The sequence below is a fragment of the Hemitrygon akajei genome, chromosome 9, assembly GCF_048418815.1.
Source record: "Hemitrygon akajei chromosome 9, sHemAka1.3, whole genome shotgun sequence".
Taxonomy (NCBI): Eukaryota; Metazoa; Chordata; class Chondrichthyes; order Myliobatiformes; family Dasyatidae; genus Hemitrygon; species Hemitrygon akajei.
Genome location: NC_133132.1, coordinates 60,933,633 through 60,957,837, shown reverse-complemented (window position 1 = coordinate 60,957,837; position 24,205 = coordinate 60,933,633). Strand labels below are relative to the sequence as shown.

Here is a 24,205-nt window from a genome sequence, read left to right as displayed (position 1 = left end):
TTAACTATGTGCCAGAGCCTCTACAGTTCATAAGACCATGAGATATAGGAGCAGGAGTAGGCTAATTGGTCCATCGAGTCTGCTCTGCCAATCAATCATGGGCTGATCCAATTCTTCCACTCATCCCCACTCCCCTGCCTTCACCCCATACCCTTTGATGCCTTGGCTAATCAAGAACCTATCTATCTCTGCCTTAAATGCACCCAATGACTTGGTCTCCACAGCTGTTTGTGGCAACAAATTCCACAGATTTACCACCCTCTGACTAAAGTAATTTTGCCACTTCTCAGTTCCAAAAGGACGACCTTCATTCCTGAAGTCGTGCCCTCTTGTCCTTTTGTCCTAGAATCCCCTACCATGGGAAATAATTTTGCCATATCTAATCTGTTCAGGCTTTTTAACATTCAGAATGTTTCTATGAGATCCCCCCCTCATTCTCCTGAACTCCAGGGAATACAGCCCAAGAGCTGCCAGACATTCTTCATACACTAACCTTTTCATTCCTGGAATCATTCTCATGAATCTTCTCTGAACCCTTTCCAAAGTCAGTATATCCGAAAACAAGGAGCCCAAAACTGCACAGAATACTCCAAGTGTGGTCTCACGAGTTGCTTATAGAACCTCAACATCACATCCCCGCTCTTATATTCTATACCTCTCGAAATAAATGCTGGTATTGCATTCACCTTCTTCACCACCGACTCAACCTGGAGGTTAACCTTAAGGGTATCCTGCACAAGGACTCCCAAGTCCCTTTGCATCTCTGCATTTTGATTTCTCTCCACATCTAAATAATAGTCTGTCCATTTATTTCTTTCAGCAAAGTGCATGACCATACACTTTCCAACGTTGTATTTCATTTGCCACTTCTTTGCCCATTTCTCACTTCTTTTCCCATTTCCCTAAACTATTTAAGTCTCTCTGCAGGCTCTGTGCTTCCTCAACACTACCCGCTCCTCCACCTATCAATGTATCATTGCAAAGTTAGCCACAAATCCATTAATCCATAGCCCAAATCACTGACATACATCGTAAAAAACAACGGTTCCAATACCGACCCCAGCGGAACTCCACTGGTAACCGGCAGCCAGCCAGAATAGGATCCCTTTATTCCCACTCTCTGTTTTCTACTGATCAGCAATGGTCTACCCATGCTAGTAACTCCCCTGTAATTCCATGGGCTCTTATTTTGCTAAGCAGCCTCATGTGCGGCACCTTGTCAAAGACCTTCTGAAAATCCAAGTACATCTCCTTTGACTATCCTGCTTGTAATTTCCTCAAAGAATTGCAGTAGGTTACTCAGGCAGGATTTTCCTTTCAGGAAACCATGCTGGCTTTGGTCTATCTTGTCATGTGCCTCCAGATATTCCGTAACCTCATCCCTAACAATCAATTCCAACAACTTCCCAACCACATATCAGGCTATCAGGTCTATAGTTTATTTTCTGCTGTCTCCTACCCTTCTTAAATAATGGAGTAACATTCGCAATTTTCCAGTACAGTACCAGAATCTATTGACTTTTGAAAGATCACTGTTAATGCCTCTGCAATCTCTCCAGCTACTTCCTTCAGAACCCAAGGGTGCATTCCATCAGGTCCAGGAGATTTATCCACCCTCAGACCATTAAGCTTCCTGAGCACCTTCTCAGTCGTAATTTTCACTGCACATACTTCACTTCCCTGACACTCTTGAATGTCCGGTATACTGCAGATGTCTTCCACCGTGAAGACTGATGCAAAATATACATTCAGTTCCTCTGCCATCTCTGCATCTCTCATTACAATATCTCCAGCATAATTTTCAATTGTTCCTATATCCACCCTCAACTCTCTTTTACCCTTTATATACTTAAAGAAACTTTTAGTATCTTCTTTGATATTGGTTGCTGACTTCCTTTCATAATTCATCTTTTCCTTCCTAATGACCTTCTTAGTTTCCTTCTGCAAGTTTTTAAAAGCTTCCCAATCCTCTATCTTCCCACTAGCTTTGGCTTCATTGTGTGCCCTCTCTTTTGCTTTTACTTTGGGCCTGACTTCACTTGTCAGCCACGGTAGTATCCTTCCATTTGAAGGTTGCCTCATTGACTGGGACTCAACCTGGCACTCAATGTCAGTAAAACGAAAGAGCTGATTGTGGACGTCAGGAAGAGTAAGACGAAGGAACACATACCAATCCTCATAGAGGGTTCAGAAGTGGAGAGAGTGAGCAGTTTCAAGTTCCTGGGTGTCAACACAATGGCTATACTTTATTAGGAGTTTGAAGAGATTTGGTATGTCAACAAATACACTCAAAAATGTCTATAGTTGTACCATGGAGAACATTCTGAGAGGCTGCATCACTGTCTGGTATGGAGGGCCTTCTGCACAGGACCAAAAGAAGCTGCAGAAGGTTGTAGATCTACTCAGCTCCATTTTGTGCACTAGCCTACAAAGTACCCAGGACATTTTAGGGAGCGGTGTCTCAGAAAGGCAGCGTCCATTATTAAGGACCCCCAGCACCCAGGGCATGCCCTTTTCTCACTGTTACCATCAGGTAGGAGATACAGAAGCCTGAAGGCACACACTCAGCGATTCAGGAACAGCTTCTTCCCCTCTGCCATCCGATTCCTAAATGGGCATTGAAGCTTTGGACACTACCTCACTTTTTAAAAATACAGTATTTCTGTTTTTGCACTTTTTAAAGATCTACTCGATATATGTAATTGATTTACTTTTTTATTATTATTATTTTTTATTTTATTTGTTATTTATTCTTTTCCTCTGCTAGATTGTGTATTGCATTGAACTGCTGCTGCTAAATGAACAAATTTCACGTCACATGCCAGTGATAATAAACCTGATTCTGATTCTGACGCCTGATAGAACACTCCTGGCATCGCTAGCCTGATTATGATGAGCTTCATATATTATAATGAAATAAGAGTTTGCTATCAAGTCTACACCAACTCGGAGTAATATTAATCTCTCACTTATTTCTCTGTGGACTATTCCCTTGCATCTATCCCTAAAATCTCCTGCCATCTGAGGGGTAATGTACAGTTGTGGGAGGGATCCAGGCAAAGCTTGCAGAAAGCACGTGCAGACTCCGCACAGACAGCACCAAAGGTCAGGAGCTGTGAGGCAGAGGCTCCACTGGATATGCAACAGTACCACCAGAACACGGGCAGGTTTGCTTTCGCATTCTGCGTAACTCAAGCCAAGAATAATGGTTAAAACCGAGTTGACAGACAAATTTTACAATTTTACTGCAAATAATCTGGAGGTACAGTACTGTGCAAAAGCCTTCGGCACACTAGATTTTTTTAAATATGGCTTCATATGGTATGGCTTCCACAGAGCCAGATCTCAACATCATTAAGGCTTTCTGGGATTACCTGGAGAGACAGAAGCAAATGAAACAGCCTAAATCTGCAAAACAACTATGGCAAGTTCTCCAAGATGTTTGGAACAATCTACCAGCCAATTTTCTTATGAAACTGTATGACAATGTATCCAAGAGAACTGATGCAGTTTTAAAGACAAGCCAAGGGTGGACAAGCCAAAAATTGATTTGATTTAGGTTTCTTACTGTTTTCTGCTCTTCATAGCAATTTTTAAATATCGAGAAACTTTTCATTTCATTATGTTTCAAAGCATCTTCGCTTTACAGAATTATTTTTACATGTGCCCAAGATTTTTGCAGAGTACTGTGTTTTCACATTGTGCACAATTAGTTCAGCTTTTGAGTTGTTTAATCATTAAATCCAGAATTGAAAATTTTTAGACTCATTGAGGCATAGAGTTACACAGCAAGGAAACAGGCCATTCAGCCCAAATCATCCATGCTGATAAAGATGCTCATCTGAGATAGTCTCATTTGGTCCAAATCCTTTTCTATCGATGTACCTGACCAAATCTCTTTTAAATGTTCATGTACCTGCCTCTACAAATTCCTCTGGCAGCTCATTCCATTTCATACCAACTTCAGTGCAAAGAAGTTGCCCCTCAGGTCCCTTCCTTATAAATCTCTTCCTCTTCACCATTAACTTGCATCTCTAGTTGTTGGTTTCTTTCCCCTGGATAAAGACCATGCATTGAAAAATATCGAATCATCAAGGAAAAGGTTGAGTGCTGAGACCAATTTGAGAATATGAATGGAATTAGAATAATCAGAAAGAAACATGGCGAATTTGACTTAAATGAAGCACAGCAGGTGAAATAAAGAAATAGGAAGATAAGATTGATTGGCAGAGAGGAAAATCTAGAGAGAAAATTAAGTAAAGATGTATCTTTTAAAAATCTTTTATAAACAGTTTATGACTGTAATTTAAATCATTCTCAACACAGGAAAGTTGATTGATACTGTATTGTTGGTCTGAGATATCGTTAGTAGGTAGGTAGTTGCCAATTGCATTCAATTGAAAATTAATTATTAATTTCAAGGACATCTAAGAGATACTATTATGCAAAATGCACAAGGATACAGCCCAGTTTCTAATTCCAAAGACTCCTCTCTCTTCCGCAGTTCCTCCTGATCAGGGATGTCTTGCTTCCACTTTGTTCTGCAAGTGTGGAGAAGCACAGGTCCTTCCACAGAAGGGACAGAAGACTGAGGACCAGGTGGATGGGATGCTCCACTCCTTCTGCTGCTTACACAGACAGGGCTTCTGTGTGCTCCCAATGCGTGAACTTGAGGTTGTCAACACCACCCCTGACTCCACACTTTGAGCGGTCATGGGTCAGAGATCACAGGAGTCCGTGGGGATGTTCCACTTCTTTGAGGAAGCTTTGAGCATCTTCAAGCATCCCTGAATCCAACTGGTACTCTCCTCCACGGCAGAGTTCAGAAGAGCATTGCTTCAGGAGTCTGGTGTCAAGCATTCAAGTGAGATGGCAGGAGATTCAAGTTCATTGTGGTGGGAATACATACCCAGGATATAATGCATGACGATTAGATTTTTACTTCCACAGCACAACTCATTACAAACACGACAAACAAAAGCAAGCTTAAATTAACATAAAGTATACATAACTCATGCAATAAAATTTGCAACTTTACACAATCGAGTAATGGTTAGCGCGACACTATTACAGAATTCAGGCATCGGAGTTCAGAGTTCAATTCCGGCGCTGTCTCTACGTCCTCCCCGTGGAATGTGTAGGTTTCTCCCTGGGTGCTCTGGTTTCCTCCCACAGTCCAAAGACATATTGGGTATGTTAATTGGTCCTTGTAAATTGTCCTGTAATTAGATTAGGGTTAATCAAGGTTGTTGGGGATTGCTGGGTGGCGTGGTTTGAAAGGCCGGAAGGACTGACTCTACACTGTAATGCTAAATAAATAAATAAATAAATAAGCACACAAAATGCTGGAGGAACTCAGCAGGCCAGGCAACATCTATGGAAAAGAGTCAACGGTTGACATTTCGGGCCGAGACCCTTCATCAGGACTGGAAAAAAAAGTGATCTCCTCCAGCATTTTGTGTGTGTTGCTTGGATTTCCAGCATCTGCAGATTTTCTGTTGTTTGACAGAATGAATAACATCAGTGCAAGTTGAGAAAATATTGCCCGAGGTAGAATTAGAGTTCCTCAGGTTTGTTCAAGAGTCTGATGCAGTGGGGAGGCTGCTGTTGAACCTCGAGGTGTGGGACTTCAAGCTCCTGTACCTTCTATATGACTGCAACAAGAAGAAGACATGGCCCGGCCACTGAGGGTCCCTGATGGTGGATGTTGCCTTCCCGAAATACACCTTCTTGGAGATGTCTTCAAAAGTAGGAAGAGCTGTACCTGTGATAGAACTGACTGAGTCCATCACCCTCTGTAGTCTCTTGTTTTCCTGTGTATTAGGGTTCCCATATCAGGCTATTATGAAACCAGTCAAGTTATGAAACTTCCCATTGTATATCTGTAGAGTTTTGCCAGAATCTTCAGTGACATACCAAATCTCTTTATCTTTCTTGTGAGTCTGAAGGATTTCTGTTGGTAGTTCCCTGAGTTGACTGGTGTGGGAAGCCTTTGGGCTATCCTCCTCAATTCTGGCAGCCAACAGACATACAGTTTCATCTGAGACTTAGTTGAAGGTGGCATGCCTGCTGTGATATCAACCTGGGTCTGCACCAGAACCATTTTCTGTGAAGACAAGGCTGTATAATTTGATAGCCTCCTTTCTGGACAAATCTCTCATGCCCAAGAGAGTAAGAAATTGCAAGGAATTGTGAACACAGCCCAGTCTATCACAAACATTAAAGTCTCCACTGACTCTACCTATGCCTTTCTCTGCCTTGGAAAGCAGCCCACCTAAGTCAACGTCCCTTCCTACCTCTGTTCTCATTTCTCCTCTCTCCCCATCAGGCAGAAGTTACAAAAGCCAGGGCCAAGAATAGATTTTATCTTGAAACTTTAAGATTCACGAAAGGACAAAGAGACTTCTTGGTTTATGAAGAATATTTCGATCTCTGCCTTAAAAATAATCAAAGGCTCTCTTCGCACCAGCTTTGAGGAAGAACTCCAAAGGCTCAATATACACTAAGGGAAACATTTTCACCCATTTCTGCCTTGAAGGAGTAAACCTTTATTTTAAAAAATGACCTCAAATACTGTAAGAGAAAACACCCTCCACATCCGCTTTGCCAACCCTTTGGAATCCTATATGCTTCATTCAAGTCCTCTCTTTCTCTTCCAAATCCCAACCAATGCAAGCCTTGATTATTCAACCTTTCTTCAGAAGACAAACAGCCCATTCCATGTATTAGTCCAGTCCTCTGGACTGCTCCCAGTGACTGCAGAAAAGAGTTACACGGGTGTTGCCAGGACTCAAGGGAATGAGCTACAGGGAGAGATTCAACAAGGTAGAACGGTTTCTCGAGCAGCATAGGAGACTCAGAACTCACCCAACTCAGTATTTTTTTTTACCCAGGCCTGGGGAATCGAGAACTAGATGGCAAAGGAGTTAAGGTGAGACGGGAGGGATTTAAAAATAAACTGAGGGCAACTTCTTTGCAGAGAGGGTAGTACAGACATGGAACAGGCTGACAAAGATTCTGTGGCAAGTACAATGACTTTCAAAAAGGTAGTGGGAAAGGTTCAGAAGGATTTGTCCTGTGGGCAAGTGGGAGCAGCTGAACAAGATAGTTCCTTTTGCTTAATGTGGCCAAATGGGACCTGCTTGAATGGGCATCATAGTCAGTATAGTCTGCTTGGGCTGAGGGATTGTTTCCATGCTTCATGTCTGTATGAATTTTAAATTTCCTAACTGCTCTCATGGGATTTGGATTAATGTCTCTGGATGGAAACCACTTACAGTTTCTGTTGTCATATCATAAAAGGGGTATGGGGCACTGGAGAGGAAGTCACTCACTCTTAAAATAAAGTGTTAAAGTGTTGTAGTGCTGAAACCTCACAGCTCTGGAGACCCGAGTTTCTTGAACAATCCCAGGAATGAAAGCCTTCTCGTGTGAGGAGTGTTTTATGACTCTGGGTTTGTATATGGGTTGAGTTCAGAAGGATGGGATGGGGGGCAGGGGGCGCAGAGGAGGAATATTATTGAAGCCTACAGGATACTGAAAGGCCTGGATATTGGCCTGGTGAGGGTGTTTCCAGTAGGACCCAAGGACCCAGAATAAAGGGACATCCCTTTAGAACTGAGATAAGAAGGAATTTCTTTGACCAGTTCGTGGTGAACCTGTGGAGCTCATTGCCAGAATGACCCGTGGAGGTCACGTCGTTGGGTGTACCTAATGCAAAGGTTGATAGATTTCCAGTTGGCAAGGGGGAGGTTGAGTTTTGTGGAGAAGGGGTGAGAATGGGGTGAAAATACAGCCCTGTTTGAATGGCAGAGCTGACTTGATGGGCTGAATGGCCCTATTCAGTTTGTATGACGTATTACCTTATTGCCTAGTTTGATCCTGACCATTGGTGTTGTGTTGTTTGCACATTTCCCTGTGAAAGCAGAATGTTTGCCTTTGATTTCCAAGAGGCATGCTGGTTGGCTCGTTGCCTGCTGTAAATACCCCCCACTGTAAGCTGAGCTGCCAATGGGTGGAGGTTAATGGGAGAAGGAATGGACCTAACGGGTTGAGTCTGTGTTGTAGTAACTAAGAAGCCAACATTAGTTCCAGACCTGAACCTTCTCAGTGCCCTATACATCTGAAGCATAGCCTCTGTATTTTTGTGCTCGGTTCTCCTCAACACTTCCCTTCTGATGCTTGAAGAACAGTCTTCCGCATTGTTATTGTTTTACCTTGCTCCATCTCAATCTACGGATCTGTCTGAACAGTATGCAAGACAAGCTTTTCACTGTATCTTGGTACATATTACAATAATAAGCCAACACCAAACCAGAGAAATTGGAAGATGTCATATTAACACAAGCTATTCCTCCTGTGATAAACCATCGAGCACTGTGTCCTCTTCACCTGCTCCCATTGAAAACTGAGACGGGTGGTTGCCTTGAGTGACAATTGTGGGGGGAAATGTCCAGTATCTACAGGAAAGGCACAGAGCAAGGCACTTCATCCATTGTTAGGATTATTTCCACAATGCTTGACATTCAGTGCAGCCCACATAATATCAAACACACATATCGTAAAAAAAATCTGCTGTGCCTTCAGAGTAGGATCAGAGGATTACAGATCAAATCCAAATGTAATTATGATGACAGGAAGACAAAAATGATAAACCTGTTCAAATACCTCACCCCTCCTTGACATTCATTTCAACACACGTGCTCAGAGTAGTAGACATACAGATGCACTATAATTATAAGCATCAACGTGTGAGTCAGGAAGCTGATGTTCGCTTAGACAATGAGTTTTGTGTCAAACTCGACAATGGGAGGATGAGTAATATTAGTTCAGATACTGAGCCATTGCCACACACACACACACACACACACACACACACACACACACACACACACACACACACACACACACACACACACACACACACACACACACACACACACACACACACACACACACACACTCTCTCTCTCTCTCTCTCTCTCTCTCTCTCTCATTCAAGCACGTTTGCACACAAATTCAATCATTGCAACTATTGGCCAATATGGAAGGAAGGAGCTTGCTATTGTTTAACACCTTTATAAACTCAGGATATCGGAACGTATTTTATAGTTAATTAAATTCCTTTTGATGTATGATCTCTGTAATAGATATCTACATTAATTAAGCATACTTGACACACTTTACAGTTGATAGATTTATTCTGCCACATGTTCAGGAGGTCATAAAGCATAAGTGAGTGTAAATCAGCTTGATGTTTACTTTTGGCAGACTCGTCAATATGATTTTCAGTTTATATATTCTCTAGATTGTTGTTGGGATGGCAACACTGATGTATGAAGAGTGGTGGGTTGATGTTTTATTTGCTCAAGGCCTTTGCAGGCTGGGCCAGCAGTAATTGCCCATCCCTGGAGAAGCACCTTCTTGAACCACTGCCATCCTTAATGTACCCACAATATTGCTGCAGAATTTTAATCCAGTGACGGTGGAGGAACTGTGAAATGTTTCTGAGTCGGGATGGTGTGTGGCTTCTAGGGTGTGTCCAGCATGCTTTTGCCACCCTTGACCTTCTAGCCGGTAAGGGTCACGAACGTGGCAGATGGTGTCTCTGAAACCTTGGTGAACTGTTGCAGACCACCTTGTAGATGCTGTTACTGTGGCATAGGCTCATACTCAAACTGCATGGAAACAGGCCATTCGGCCCTACTAATCCATTCTGACTGTATGGCCCAGTGAGTTATTCCCTGCATTTGTCTGTATTTGACCTACAGCCCTCTGACCTCTTCTGTCCACATACTGACCTAGATGGCTTCTAAACATTGCTACTTCAACCACTATTCCAAATATAAACCCCCTTTGAGCAAAGAAGCTACCCCCAATGTCCCTTTTAAATTTCTTGACTTTGATCTCAACTCTCTGCCCTTGGATTTTTAGCTGCATCTCCTGGGGGGAGAAAAACCTATGTGCCCTCACCCAGTCTATGCCCCTCATCATCTTATACCTCAATCAGATAACCCCCCAGTCTCCTACATTCCACAGTTCTCTTGCAGTCTCAGGCAGAGCCATGCCAGACTGTGATGCACCTGAATAGGATGCTTTTTGTGGTGCATTTATAACAACTAGTGGGGTAAACAGTGTTTCTAATCTCTCAGGAGGCTAAAGAAATTTAATTACTGATTTTTGTTTTTGTCCTCCTGTCGGAGCAGAGGCACCGTTGCACTTTGGCCACATGGATATTGGTAATGCTCACTGCTATGAATCTAAAGCTCTCAACAGAAGCTTGTGCACCACCCCTTTGAATTCAATGACCAGCACTTTAGCTTTTCTGACTTTTCTGCTATCCTTGATTGTTCCAGAGCCAGCCAAGATTGGAAACCTCATTTAACACACCCTCTGCCTCAGCTTCATAGCTTCTCTACACCCGAAGCAAGCAGCACAGACTCATCAGCCTTGAACTCTTTTACTTTAAGCCCACCTTGGTAAAACCTTCTCTCTCTCTGAGGCCTTGATCCTCAGGGATGAGGGTATGGAGACCATCGAGTGGTCTGTCTTGTCACTGATGGTGGCGAGATTTCCATAGCCGCATTTACTCGGGGAAGTGGGGAAGGATTTCTGATGACGATATTGGGTAGAAGACCTCTGGGGAAATCAGATAGTGAGAATCTTAAAGCAAACCTTAGGGCAGCCCGGTAGTGTAGTGGTCAGCACAATGCTTTACTGTACAGGCAACGTGGGTTCAGTTCCTGCTGCTGCCTGTCAGGTGTTTGTACGCTCTCCTTGAGACTGTCTGGGTTTCCTCCGTCTGTTTCTTCCCACAGTCCAACAACATGCTGGTTGGTAAATTGTCCCGTGATTAGGCTCGGGTTAAATAGGGAGATTGCTGAGTGAGCTTGGCTCAGAGGAATGGAAGAGCCTGTTCTGCGCTGTATCTCAGTAAAAAAAATAACCAACAGACCCCACACATAGGCATGTGGTTTGTTCAGCTAGGTTTCAGGTTAAAGGTGTTGCATAAGGATTCGGTGAAGGTTTAGTGATAATAATAGAGAGGGAATTTCATTAGACTTTTTCATCTTGTAAATGCCGTTGCTTGGCATTATTGCAGGAAGTAGGTGGTATCATTGTCGTTGGAGATGATTATCAGGTAAGTGTGAGGTATTGAATTTTGAGAAGGCAAACCAGGGTAGGACTCCACGGTGAATGACATGGCTTGGGTGTGTTGTAGAACAGAGAAACATAAGTGTACAAGTACATAGTTCCTTGGCAGTGCCATCACAAGTAGACAGCGTGGGAAAGAAGATGTCTGGTACACTGTCCTTCATCAATCAGAACTATGTATAGAAGCTGGAATGTTTTGATGCTGTTGTACAAGACACTGATGAGGCTACAATGTAGGAGAATGACAGGTGATTGTACTTCTCAAAATTAAATTATAATTCCTTGGTCCTCTTAGCCATCTGATCAAGAATCTCTGAAAATCTTGATAACCCTCTTCACTGATTTTATTGTTATCTGTCTTTCATCTGCACTTTTTGTTTTTGTTTCAGATTTCCAGCATCAACAGGTTATTTTCCCCCGAAGTTCATCCTTGTACTTGAGATGCACCAACCAGTGGAGTGCTTTCTGTCTGATACCAGGGCTCTTTGATTCCACACTCAGTCAAATATTGCCTTGGTATTAAGGGCAGGCACTCCTTCTTCACCTCTGGGAATTCAGCTCCAGATTGCATCTGATAATCCAGCACATTAATATTGGGTGGGGTGGTTTACAGAAACAGTAATAAATATAGCCATTGATGGTACAATGTTACTATTCAGTCATCTCCAACGGTCCCAGACAATAGTCACCTCCTTTTATTAGATCACCTGGCCTGAAATTTCCACATTACCTTTCTGATGATTCAGTGTAAATTGCATGAGTTCATCCAAAAGCAAATTTCTTTCATTCTTCAATGAAAGTCCTGCACTAATTGCATTTCTGTGATTTTATGCAATTGCACTGGAACCTTTTGAGCACACAAAGCTGGCTACACCTCATCTTGTATTAATCACCATGGCAAAACACAGTTTATTCTATTTAATTGCTGGACTTCAAAGAGGCTCGTTAAAGGAAGCATCCTTTTTAGGGATTCACATCTTAAAAGCCTTTGAACATAATTTACTTGAAATCTGTCTACTATTCCATAATATGACCTTCTGAAGTTTCCTAGTAGACAGGTATTTAACATAGTTATTCAGATCTAGTAGATCAGGCAGTTTCATTGACATGACTACTTACACTGACCCAATTTCCTGATTTATTAATAAAAGATTATCAATCGTAAATTTATCAAAAATGTCATTTAAACACTTCGTAAAAACAAAGCCAGCATTGCAGCATTGTGTGATATGTTTTATCATTAAATTGTGTGGAGATTCACAGAAAATTGACATAGAAGAGTAGAGTACTGAAACAGGCCATTCGGCCCACGATGTCTGTGATGACCATGGTACTAAGTGAAACTAAAGCTACCTGCACATGATCTGTATCACCCCATCCTGCATGTTCATGTGTCTGTCTAAAAGCCTCTTAAACTCCACCATCATATCTAATTCAATTGCTGCCTCTGACACCTACCATGATAACAAAAAACTTGCCCCAGAAGTCAACTTTAAAGTTACACCCTCTAACCTTAAAAATTAGCCCTCGTACTTGATATTTCTACCCTGAGGAAGGATTCTGACTGCCTTCCAAATCTATGCCTCATATAATTTTATAAACTTTTATTATCCTCCAGAGAGATCAGCCAAAGTCTATCCAACATTTTCTTATAGCTCATCGCCCTAAAGCAGGCAGCATTCTGGTGAGCCTTTTCTGCAGCCTCTCCGAAATCCGCACAGCTTTCTTGTTTTATATAACTACAACGTGACTTCCCGCCTCTGATAGTCAATGCTGGCAAGCATGCCATGCACTGGCTTTACCATCTTTCAGGAAGCCATGGGCCCCAAAATAAATTTTTAGTTTGTTGCTATTTCATATTCCCCATGTCATTGAAGGAGGTTGTTTGCCCACCTTGTTTATGCTGGCTCTCAGGTCAGTCCCATCAGTCTCATTCCACCCCCTGTTGTTTTAGCTCCTATTCTCATTTGCCCATTATTTTCCTCCCCCACCCCACCCCCAAAAACAAAAATCAAAATGCTGGAAGATCTCAGTGGGGGCAAGCAACCTCCTTGGAGGCAAAAGGAGGGATTACACATTTTGGTTTGAGTCCTTAAATCAGGTCTGAAAAGGAAAAATAAGAGTTGTAAGTTTCTAACAGTACAAGGGAAGGAGGTGAGGGGTTTGTCATGGAGGAAGTAAGAAGATATCAGTGTTAGTGACTGGGTCCAAAAGATGGTGCAGTCACTCACCCTGGCTCCTCCTGCAGCAATGTCAAAGTCACAACTCAAAGTTAAAGTTGAGTTTTTTGTCATTCAAGTATACTGATGACACAACTGTCATTGACCGAAACTAAGGTGGTGACAAATCAACATATAGGGGGAAATTGAAAATCTGGCTGAATGGTTCCACAGCAACAACATCTTACTCAATGTCAGCAAGACCAAGGAGCTAATTATTGATTTCAGGAGGATGAGACCGAAAGAACTTCACTGGGGATCAGAGGCGGAGAGAGTCAGCATCTTTAAATTCTTCGACGTTATCCATTTCAGAGGCCCAGTCCCGGGTCCAGCACGTAAGTGCAATTACAAGGAAAGCACAGCAGTGCCTCTATTTTCTTAGAAGGTTGCAAAGATTTGGCATGACATCTAAAATGTGTGATGGAGAGGTGATTGACTGACCACATCACATCCTGCTTTGAAGCACTAATGCCTGCGAACGGGAAAACCTACAAAAAGTATTGGATACAGCCCAACCCATCTCAGGTAAAACCCTCAACTCTATCGAGCACATCTACATGCAGAATTGTCACAGGAAAGCGGCAGACATCATCAAGGACCCCACCATCCAGGTCATGCTGCTGCCAACAGGAAGAAGGTACAGGAGCCTCAGGACCCACACCACCAGGTTCAGGAAATGTTATTACACCTCAAGCATCAGGCTCTTGAACCAGAGGGGATAACTTCACTCACCCATCACTGAACTGATTCCACAACCTATGGACTCATTTTCAAGGATTCTTCATCTCATGTTCTTGATATCAATTGCTTGTTTGTTTGTTTCTATCTTTTATTTCTTTTTTTCTTTCTTTCTGTATTTGTAGTTTGTTGCCTTTTGCACGTTGGTGGTTTGTTCATCCTGTTGGGAATGGTCTTTCTTTGATTCTATTGTATTTCTTGTACTTACTATGAGCACCTGAAAAAAATGAATATGAGGGTGATATATAAGTACATTTACTTTGAACTTTAGAATTTTGATATGCACAAATAAATGTATGCACAGATGCAATGACAAACATACTTGCATCAGCATCATAGCATATATGAAGCACCATTCACACAAAAAACATAAATTAAACAAATTATATGTAATTTTTACAGGAAGGAACAAAGCACAGCCCAATGTGGTCATGGTGTTGTTATACTAATGTCAGTGACTAAGGTTGTTGCAGGTTGGTTCAAGAACTGAATAGTTGAAGGGAAGCAGCTGTTTGAGAACCTGGTGATGTGGAACCTCTATATCTCCTGCCTGATTATAGTTGCTGGAAGCTGGCTTGGCTGAGATGTTGGGGAATCACAACCTCCAATTCAAAGAAGAACAAGGACTTGGAAGAACAAGAACAAAGATTGGAGGAGCTGTAGGTGGTTGAAGGTTACAAGAGGATATAGACAGGCTGCAGAGTTGGGCAGCAAAATAGCAGATGGAGTTCAATCCAGACAAGTGTGAGGTGATGCATTCTGGAAGGACAAAGACTGAGTACAGGATTAATGGTCAGTTACTTAAGAGTGTGGATGAACAAAGGGACCTTGGGATTCAAATCCATACATCCCTCAAGGTCGCTGCACAAGTTGATAGGGTAGTTAAGAAGGCCTATGGGATGCTAGGCTTCATTAACTGGGGGATTGAGTTAATGAATGACTTGATAGAAGTCTACAAGATTATGAGAGGCATAGATAAGGTGGATAGTCAGTACCTGTTTCCCAGGGCACCAATAGCAAACACCAGAGGGCATATGTACAAAATTAAGGGAGGGAAGTTTAGGGGAGACATCAGCGGTAAGTTTTTTACTCAGAGGGTTGCGAGTGCCTGGAATGACTTGCCAGGGATGGTGGTGGAGGCTAAAACATTAGGGATATTTAAGAGCCTCTTGGACAGGCACATGGATGAAAGAAAAATGGAGGGTTATGGAGTAGTGTGGGTTTAGTACTTTATTTTAATATAAGGATTATATGGGTCGGCACAACATGGAGGGCTGAAGGGCCTGTACTGTGCTGTAGTGTTCTATAGTTCTATGGTTCTAGGACTCCAAGTGCTCTATCTGTAGTTTCCCCAACAAGACAGACAACTACCTTTGGAAAATGCCATTATTTCTTCATTGTTGCTGGAACGAAATCCTGGAACATCCCACCCCCACGCACCCTTGGATCAAATTCATCAGAAGGGCTGTGATAGTTCAAGAAAGCAGCTCACTCACACCTTCTGAGGAAAGGGATCTGAGAGGGATTCATCCCCTTCTCCACAGACTTGTCCACATTCCTCACTGCCCTGAGAAATAATCTCACACCCCATCCATCCTGAACATTCTCTCAACAACACACACAAAATGCTGGAGGATCCCAGCATTCATGAATAGAAATGAACAGTCAACATTTTGGGCATAGACCTTTCATCGGGACCGGACAGAAAGAGAACAGGAGCCAAAGTAAAAGGGTGGGACAAGGGGGAGGAGCACAAACTAGTGGGTGATAGTGGAATCCAGGTGAGGGGGAGAATTAGGTAGGTAGTGGGAGGGGAAGTGGGAATGATGAGGTGATAGGTGGAAGAGGCAAAGGGTTGACTAAGTTGTAATACCACAAGAGAGGACAATAGACCATGGAATAAAGGGAAGGTGGAGAACCAGAGGGAAAGTGTAGGCGATGGTACTTTGTGAGGGTATGTTAGGAGAAAGAGAAGGGGTGACTGGATGAGAAGAATAAAGGAAAACAAAAGGGGTGGAGGAGGGCACAGAGGGGAGTAGGAAGAATGGTGGTGAGGGAGGAGGTGTAGGGGTAGGTGTGACACAGCCCATTTGCAGGGTTAAATACCTGGAGGAAGATCGGTGGAGAGGAGCAAGTGGACAAGGGAGTTGAGGAGAGAGCGATTCCTGTGGAAAGCAGAGTGGGGAAGGGAAAGATGTGCCCAGTGGTGAGATTGCATTGGCAAAGTAGTGGAAAATGGTTGCGGAGGTGAATGAGTCTCTCTTGTGTCTGAATGTTCTCTTTTTTACTACCCCCTATTGGGTAGAAGATACAAAAGCCTGAAATCCTGTACCACTAGGTTCAAGAACAGCTTTTGTCCCATTGATATAAGACTATTGAATGGTCCACTATTATGATAAGACGGCATCTTCCTCTCTCAGTCTACCTCACTATGACCTTTCACCTTGTCTTCCTGTACTTCACTTCCTTTGCAATATTTTGCATTCCATTTTTCTTTTCCCTCGTACTACCCCAATGTATTGATGTGATGAAATGATCTGTTTGGATGGGATGCAAAACAAAGTTTTTCACCGTACCCCGCTAAAGATGACAATAACAAAAACAATTACCATTTTTTTCACACAGAGGGTGGTTGGAATCTGGAGAACATTACCTGAGGAGGTGGTGGAGGCAGAGGCTCTCACAACATTTATGAGGCATTTGGACAAGCACTTGAATTGCTGATGGTAACGCAAGAAAAATGCACAGGTGGGTGCAAAGGTCAGCGGGGATGTGATGCGGCAAAAGGCCTAATTTAGTGAGAAGGCTATAAGATCGTAGACATGGGAGTAAAATTAGACCATTTGACCCATAGGTCTGGTCTGCCTTTCAGTCACGTCTGATCTGTTTTCCCTTTCAAACCCATTTTCTTGTCTTCACCCCACAGCCTTTGATACCCTTACTAATCACAGATCTATCGAACTCTGCCCTAAGTATACCAGATTACTTGGCCTCCACAGTGGACTGTTGGTCGTGAATTCCACAGATTCACCAGCCTCGGCTAAGGAATTTTTTTCTCATCTCTGTTCTAAAGGGATGTACTTCTTTCCCGAGGCTTTGTCCTCTGATCATAGACTCCTCCCTGTAAGAAACATCCTGCCAAGTTGACTCTAGCTGGACCTTTCAATATTTGGTGGTTTTCAATGAGATTTCCCCCCTCATTCTTCTGAACTGCAGTGAGTACAGGCCCAGAGCCATCAAACACTCTCTATACATTAGCCCTGTCTTTCCCTGGATCATTCTCATAAATATCCTCTAGACTGTTTTCAATACCAGCACATCCTTTCTTAGACATGGAGTCCAAATTGGTTCACAATACTACCAAATGTGGTCTGACCAATGCCTTACAAAACTTCAGCACGGCATACTTGTTTTTATATTCCAGTCATCTTGAATTGAATGGAAACAATGCATTTGCCTCTCTTACTACCAACTCAGCCTGCAAGTTAACCGTTTGGGAATCCTCCACTCAGTCCCCTTGCACCTCTGATTTCTGAATGCAGCTGCTGTTTAGAAAAAAGTCTATTCCTTCACTCCTTCTATCAAAGTGCAAGACCGTACACTTGTCTGCACTGTATTCCATCTGCAACTTCTTTGCCCATTCTCCCAATTTGTCGAAGTCCTTCTGCAGACACCCTGCTTTCTCAATGCTACCTGCCCCCCACCTACCTTTGTATCGTCCGCAAACTTGGTCACAAAGCTATCGGCTCATCGTCCAGATCACTACCAGGTAATGTGAAAAGTAGCACAGGCTGGGATTCTTTTCCTTGAAGTGTAGGAGGCTGAGGTGTGACCTTGCAGAAGTCTGTAAAATCATGAGGGGCGTAGATAAGGAGGCTAGTCACAGTCTCTTTTCCAGGGTAGGGGAGTCTAAAAGTAAAGGCATAGGTTTAAGATGGGAAGAGAAAGATTAAAAGGGGCTCCATGGAGCATATTTTTTGCACACAGATGTGGGTTTGTGGAAATAGCTACCAGAAGTGGCAGAGGTGGGTTTAATGACATTTTAAAGACACTTACACAAGTATATGACAAAGAAAGATCTAGAGGAATACAGGTCAGATGAAGGTAAATGAGCCTAGATGAAGTAGACAACTTGATGGGCATGGATGATTTGGGCCAAAGGGCTTGTTTCGGTGCTGTGTTGCTCTATGACTTTGATATTTTGAAGAAGAGCCACTCTGTGAGAGAATCTTAGAGCTCCCTTGTTTCCTGGCTGAACTGTACACAGGGTCGCTTTGAAGTCTGAAAGATGATGCACTTGTACAAACACGGTCCTGTCAAGGAAGGGAAGAGGATGTGCTGTAAATCTGGAGTTATGCGTTTCCGAAGAACGTCAAGCCACGTGATTGCCAAGGAAGCTTAGCTCCCTCAAAGGAGAATAAATTACAGAGCTAAATGCAAAGCAGATATCTGAAATAAAAACAGCAATTGAAGGTTATGTACCATCTGCAGAGGGAGGAACAGTGTTAATATTTCCAGTCTGTAACCTTCTGTCTCAAACATTCGAGAGGAAGCTGCTTGCAAAGTGAGAGAAAGGAGGAGAGATCTGCACTCACGTTGCAAAATGTTTCTAAGTCATACAGTCATGAGTTATTCAGCACAAGAACAGGCCCTTGGGCTGACCTGGTTGAATGTCCGGGCTACCATTTGCCTGCGTTGAACTCTTATCCCTGTAACATATGATATACGAGCTGAATTAGGTTACTCAGCTCATCCAGAGTGCTTTGCCAGAGAGTCACGGCTTAATGCTGGTGGAACGCAGCAGGCCAGGCAGCATCTATATATTCTATATTATATATAAATTTTAGTGCAACCGTTTTCTGTGAGGCCTTCCAGCCCGGATGCAAGAGGCCACGGATAGAGTCGAAAACTGTCTGTCTCCAGTCTGTGGCATGATCCACATGACGGTCACCACGCCAGAAACTCCTGTAGTTTTTTAGTAGTGCGGGGCGGTGGGAAATCCATAATAGCGGCTACCTTTGATGGGAGGAGTTTTGCACCTTCTGTATCGATGTGATGGCTGAGAAAGTCAATGGTTGACAACCCAAATTGGCATTTAGCAGGGTTAATAATCAACCCATGTTGCTTACGCACTTGAAAAGTGTGCGGAATGAGACACATGTTCAGATTTGGATGCACCGGTGACAAGTATGTCATCCAGGTAAACAAAAAGAAAATCGAACTCTTTTAATACAGAGTCTGTCAGCCGCTGGAAAGTCTGTGCTACATTTTTCAGCCCAAACATCCTGTGTAGAAACTCAAAAAGACCGAACGGGGTTATCACAGCTGTTTTGGGAACCTCCTCCAAGCACACCTGATGGTAACCTCTAACCAGATCAACTCTGGAAAAAAATTAACTTTCTGGCTAAACGTGCTGAAAAGTTTTGACCGTGTGGGACCGAGTAACAATCGGGGGTGGTGACCATGTTAAAGCTTTGGTAACCGCCATATGTGAGGCAGCTACCATTGAACTTGGGGACCATATGGAGGGGTGAAGCCCAGGGGCTATTTGACCGGCATACAATGGCAAGTCTTTCCATGCTGACAAACCCTTAAGGTTGCCAGCTTTTCTGGGTCCAGTCTACGTGTGCGAGCATGGACTGACAGGCCACTTGTGTGACAGACCCCATGTCTGGTGACGCTGGTGAAGAGTGCGAGCTTGGTGAGGTCTGGGAATTCACCCAGTTGTCAAGTAAACTCACATGTAGTGATGTATGTGGTTGACAGAGTCATTGTGGGGAATTCACTGGGGGAGCAGGGTAACGACCCAAAGTCCTTGACATCCACAAGCCGGCAGTTCTTAAGATTGACTAAGAGTCTTTGGGCAGACAGGAAAATGGCACCGTGCAGAGGTCAAGCCGTTTTAGCCAGTGTAAAGTCCCACATATAACTTCGACCACTGAAGCAGAGCATCACCGGTCATGTCCCGTAGGTCTGGATCTTGTTGCTGTTGGCGGCCTTCAGCGAGGCTTCGTCACTCTTTACCTGCTTCCCATCGATGAACGATGCCAGCAGGACAAAGGAAGTGTCACCCTGAAAGGGTGCCCGTAATGTACAGTGGGTGACCCTGGCAGCTGGAACCCATGGTGTTCACCGACCTCTGATGTCCCGATGCAGTGATAGCAAGGCAGTTGGCACCTCCTAGAGTTCCTACCAAAGCGATCGTGGTAAAAGCATAGACCTGGCATTGTCTGTTTCTCAGACACAAACGTCCTTATGTTGGCAGCTTTGCTGATTGGGCTTACTGAGGTAGGGAAAGGAGGAGGAATGATGCGTCACTGTCTAGCTGAGTGTAGGCTATCAGCTATTTTAGCAAGCTCCCTATAGTCCATCATGGGTGCATTAGCAAGTGCTATTCGAACTTGATCAGGCACTTGCTGAATGAAAAGCTCTTTTAAAAAATTAAACAATAAAGTGTTAACCAATTAAAAAATTTGATTCCAAGTTTCCTCAGAAATTGAAGTCTGTAAATCTTGTTCCCAAAGACTTTTAATTTTATTAAAAGGAACACTTCTCATTCCCAACAGCATATTATAAATATTAGATATAGATCCATTATAAAAAGGTTTCAAATTAAAAATTACATCTAGTAGATTCTTATCAGGACTTTTAGGAAATGCACCTCATTGTTATGTGCCTGCCACTCTCTCCTACAATTTAAAGTGTTCCATAGTGTTCCATGACCAAGGATAAGTTGTCTCGTTTTTATTTAGCTATATCTCCATATTGTGATAAATGTAATAATGGAGATGTTTCACTCATTCATATGTCTTGGACATGTCCGTGTCTTGGAAAATATTGGAAAGAAGTACTTCAAACTTTCTCGATACTTTTCAAAGTAAATTTTAGCCTAATCCTTTGACTGCTTTATTTGGTATTGTTGGATGAAAGGATATTATTTTGGAGTCATCTGACTTGCACATTTTGGCTTTTATTTCTCTTACGGCCCGAAGAACGCTTTTGCTTAAGTGGAAAGATGCAGCCCCCCCACTCATGCCCAATGGTTACATGATGTGATGTCATGTTTAAATTTAGAGAAGATTCGATGTTCAATCTCTGAATCTAGCCAAGACTTTCAAACATTGTGGGGACCTTTTTTGAATTATTTTCAAAACCTTTGATTTGCTGTTAAAGCACAGATGATGACTAATATTTTTTTCCTTTTTTTTCTTTACTAATCAACTTTGGTCTTGGTAATGGGTTAGAAATTTTTATATAATAAAATTACTATATTTCAATGTTATGAATTAATTAATCTGTATGAATATAGGGTAAGGAGTCTTTATATGCGATTTAGCATAATATATTGATTTTTTTTGTACTCTGTATTCTTATATGTAAATTAATAAAAATATTGGAAAGGAAAAGATTAAGCAAGGATGGTGATTTGCCAGGAGAAATGGCATGAGGTCAATTACCTCCAAAGTTTAGCATTGCCAATGCTGGGCAAGGAGAGCAACTGTTTGTCGTGCTCAGACTCCGATAATCCAAAAGTCTGTGATAGGTGAGTTTTCAGCAATCAATGTTTATTGTGCTCAGGTGGGTGTTCAAGAAGATTCACCACTCAGGTAGCCGTGAAACTGCTGTGTGACGCTACCGTATAGTAGAATTTGGCATCGTCAGTGGTGATTTCTCAGGGAGTGAATTGAACCTCAGCTTGTTCAAACCAAGCCAACTGTATTTTGCTTCCAAAACTCCAGCAGTTTCAAAGCGACTGCATTGGCCAACATGTTCAATAGCTCTGGAATCGTCCCAAAGCATCGGGGTTACCAATGTAGGTTTTCACAAATAAAATGAAGTGAGGCGTTTTATGCTTAATGAAACCCATAACATATTTTATTGAACTCCAAAATCTACACACAAAAGCACATTAAAACCCTTTACGTAATAATGTCAGACCAGTCTCTTGAAGAGAAACCCCACCTCAATATCAGTGGTTGTGTATTATAACATTTCTCTCAATTACATTACTCTTCAAGTTCTGTGCCGCACAAATCTATGACTCATCAGATGTGTATCTGCTACAGAAGGGAGTCGAGGGGCTGCTGATTGTTTCACTTAATATCCAGATCATCTCCTTCCACTGACACCGAGTGTTATTGGTGGACAAAGTTCAAAAGGAGAAGTTGAAGAAATCTCAGTGAGTCCAGGCAGAAGGAAAACTAACAGAATGTGCCTTTATCTCTACAATGTCCCATTTATTACCCACCCCACCCTAACTTCCCTAGCAACGATGGGGGTGAACCACTCTCTTGAGCCACTATGGTTCTTTTTGTCAGGTGCTCCCACAATGCTGCTGGGAAGGGAGTTCTGAGATGCAGACAGTGATGATCAACTGCCGGTGATACATACCGAGTTAGTATGGTGTGTGGCTTGGAAGGGAATTTGTAAATGGCGGTGTTCTCCTTCACCTGACGTCCTTACATCTTGGTGTGAGGAGACTGCTGCTTTGGGAGATGTTGTTAGCATAACATGGATGAGAGACTGCAGGCAATCTGTAGCTGTGTCGGTCTAAATCAATGTAAATTTATTATCAAAGTACTTACATATATATCACCGTATACTACCTTGAGATACACATCCTTGTAGACATTTATAGGAAAATAAATAGAATTTATGAAAAACTATTCATAATCAAAGACTCTCAAGCAATTAATGTTTGTAAAGGAAGTTTATTGTTTGTTAATGGATTAATGTTTTCTCCCATTGAATTTCTTTGGGTGTTTTGGCCAACTGATGTTCTCTCCCCTGGCCTTGGGAGTTTTATTGGGACACATCGCACGTAGTCAAATGGGGATTTCAGAGCAATTCACTTCCTTGTCCCTTCAGCTGGAGGAGGGTGTGTTGTAATGTGACCTTGTCTTCCTTAATTATATTTAACTGTGGTAAAGCAGACCTTCATGACAGTTCTCTGGCCCAACTTGCAAGCGTTAATTTGACAAGTTGCTCTCAGTCGGAATCTCATTACTTTCTCCTCTTGGACATACAGGGATTGAGAAATAGAGAGGCTTTCTTTGGTTGTTCTAATAACAGCTGAGCATTGCTTTCCATCTGCTGCCAAGTGCTTTCAACAATGTGGGTAATCAGAGCCAGGGCCCCACCCTTCTCTTGTTCATTGTTGTATTGAATGAACTGCATTTAACACTTTGACTCTCACGAGTATTTAGAAGCGCCCTTGAATGTTCAAGACATTGAATGCTACAGTCCAAGTGCCAAGGGGGAGGAACAGTGCAGATGGGTGTATAATGGTTAGTGTGGACATGCTGGATCAAAGGGACTGTGTCTATGCTGTCTCCTTCTATATCAATTATTCCACACAAATGGCCAGCCATGGCTGTGGCTTTATCACAGAAAGGTTGGTTGACGTTAACACCTGTCCTAAGAATTAGAACAGGAAGACAGGGTTTGGCGAGAGATAGAAGCAAGACTGGCCAAAGGAACACCTGTGTGATGGACAGACTGAATACCACGATCCATGCAGGAGTCATAGAATCATAGATTCATAAAGCTGTAAGATGCCTTCATCTATTCATGTTCTCTTTCGGTCACCTTATCCTTCGGGAACACAAGAGATCCTGCTGATGCTGGAAATGTGGAGAAACACACACTAAATGCTTGAGAAAACCAGCAAGTCAGCATGCCTTCCTTTCCAGTCCCGGCCTGAAACATTTCCGTTTGTAGATGCTGCCAAACTTGCTGAGTTCCTCCAGCACTTGGGTGTTATCTTATCCTTCACTTTCCTTGATTACAGGGATTACTACAGATGTTTCAGTCTCTGGTGGACCACATATGAAACCTGAAATCCGAAAGCTTTAGTCTCTCTAGCTGAGGGTGATGTACCTGTACAATCTTGAATCATCGTAGACTCGGACGTTTCAGCCATTGAGTGTGGGCCAACCATCAGTGACCTATTCAAAGTCCATTTATTATCAAAGTATGTATGCAGTGTATGACCCTAAGGGTCATCTTCCCACAGACAGCCAAGAGACAAAGAAAAAACATGGAACTCATTCAACTAAATACATCCAACCACTCCTCCCAACTCACAAAAAAAG

The 24,205-nt window shown here is 42.7% G+C and overlaps 1 long non-coding RNA gene across 1 annotated transcript in view; it reads right to left on the bottom strand.

Annotated features, from left to right (window-relative positions):
* Positions 1-24,205, bottom strand: part of LOC140733153 (uncharacterized) — a 149,915-nt gene that overhangs the window by 111,282 nt on the left and 14,428 nt on the right. Inside the window, exon 2 of the long non-coding RNA XR_012100233.1 lies at positions 14,106-14,328. This is a non-coding gene — a long non-coding RNA (uncharacterized lncRNA). The remainder of the gene's footprint in view (positions 1-14,105; positions 14,329-24,205) is intronic.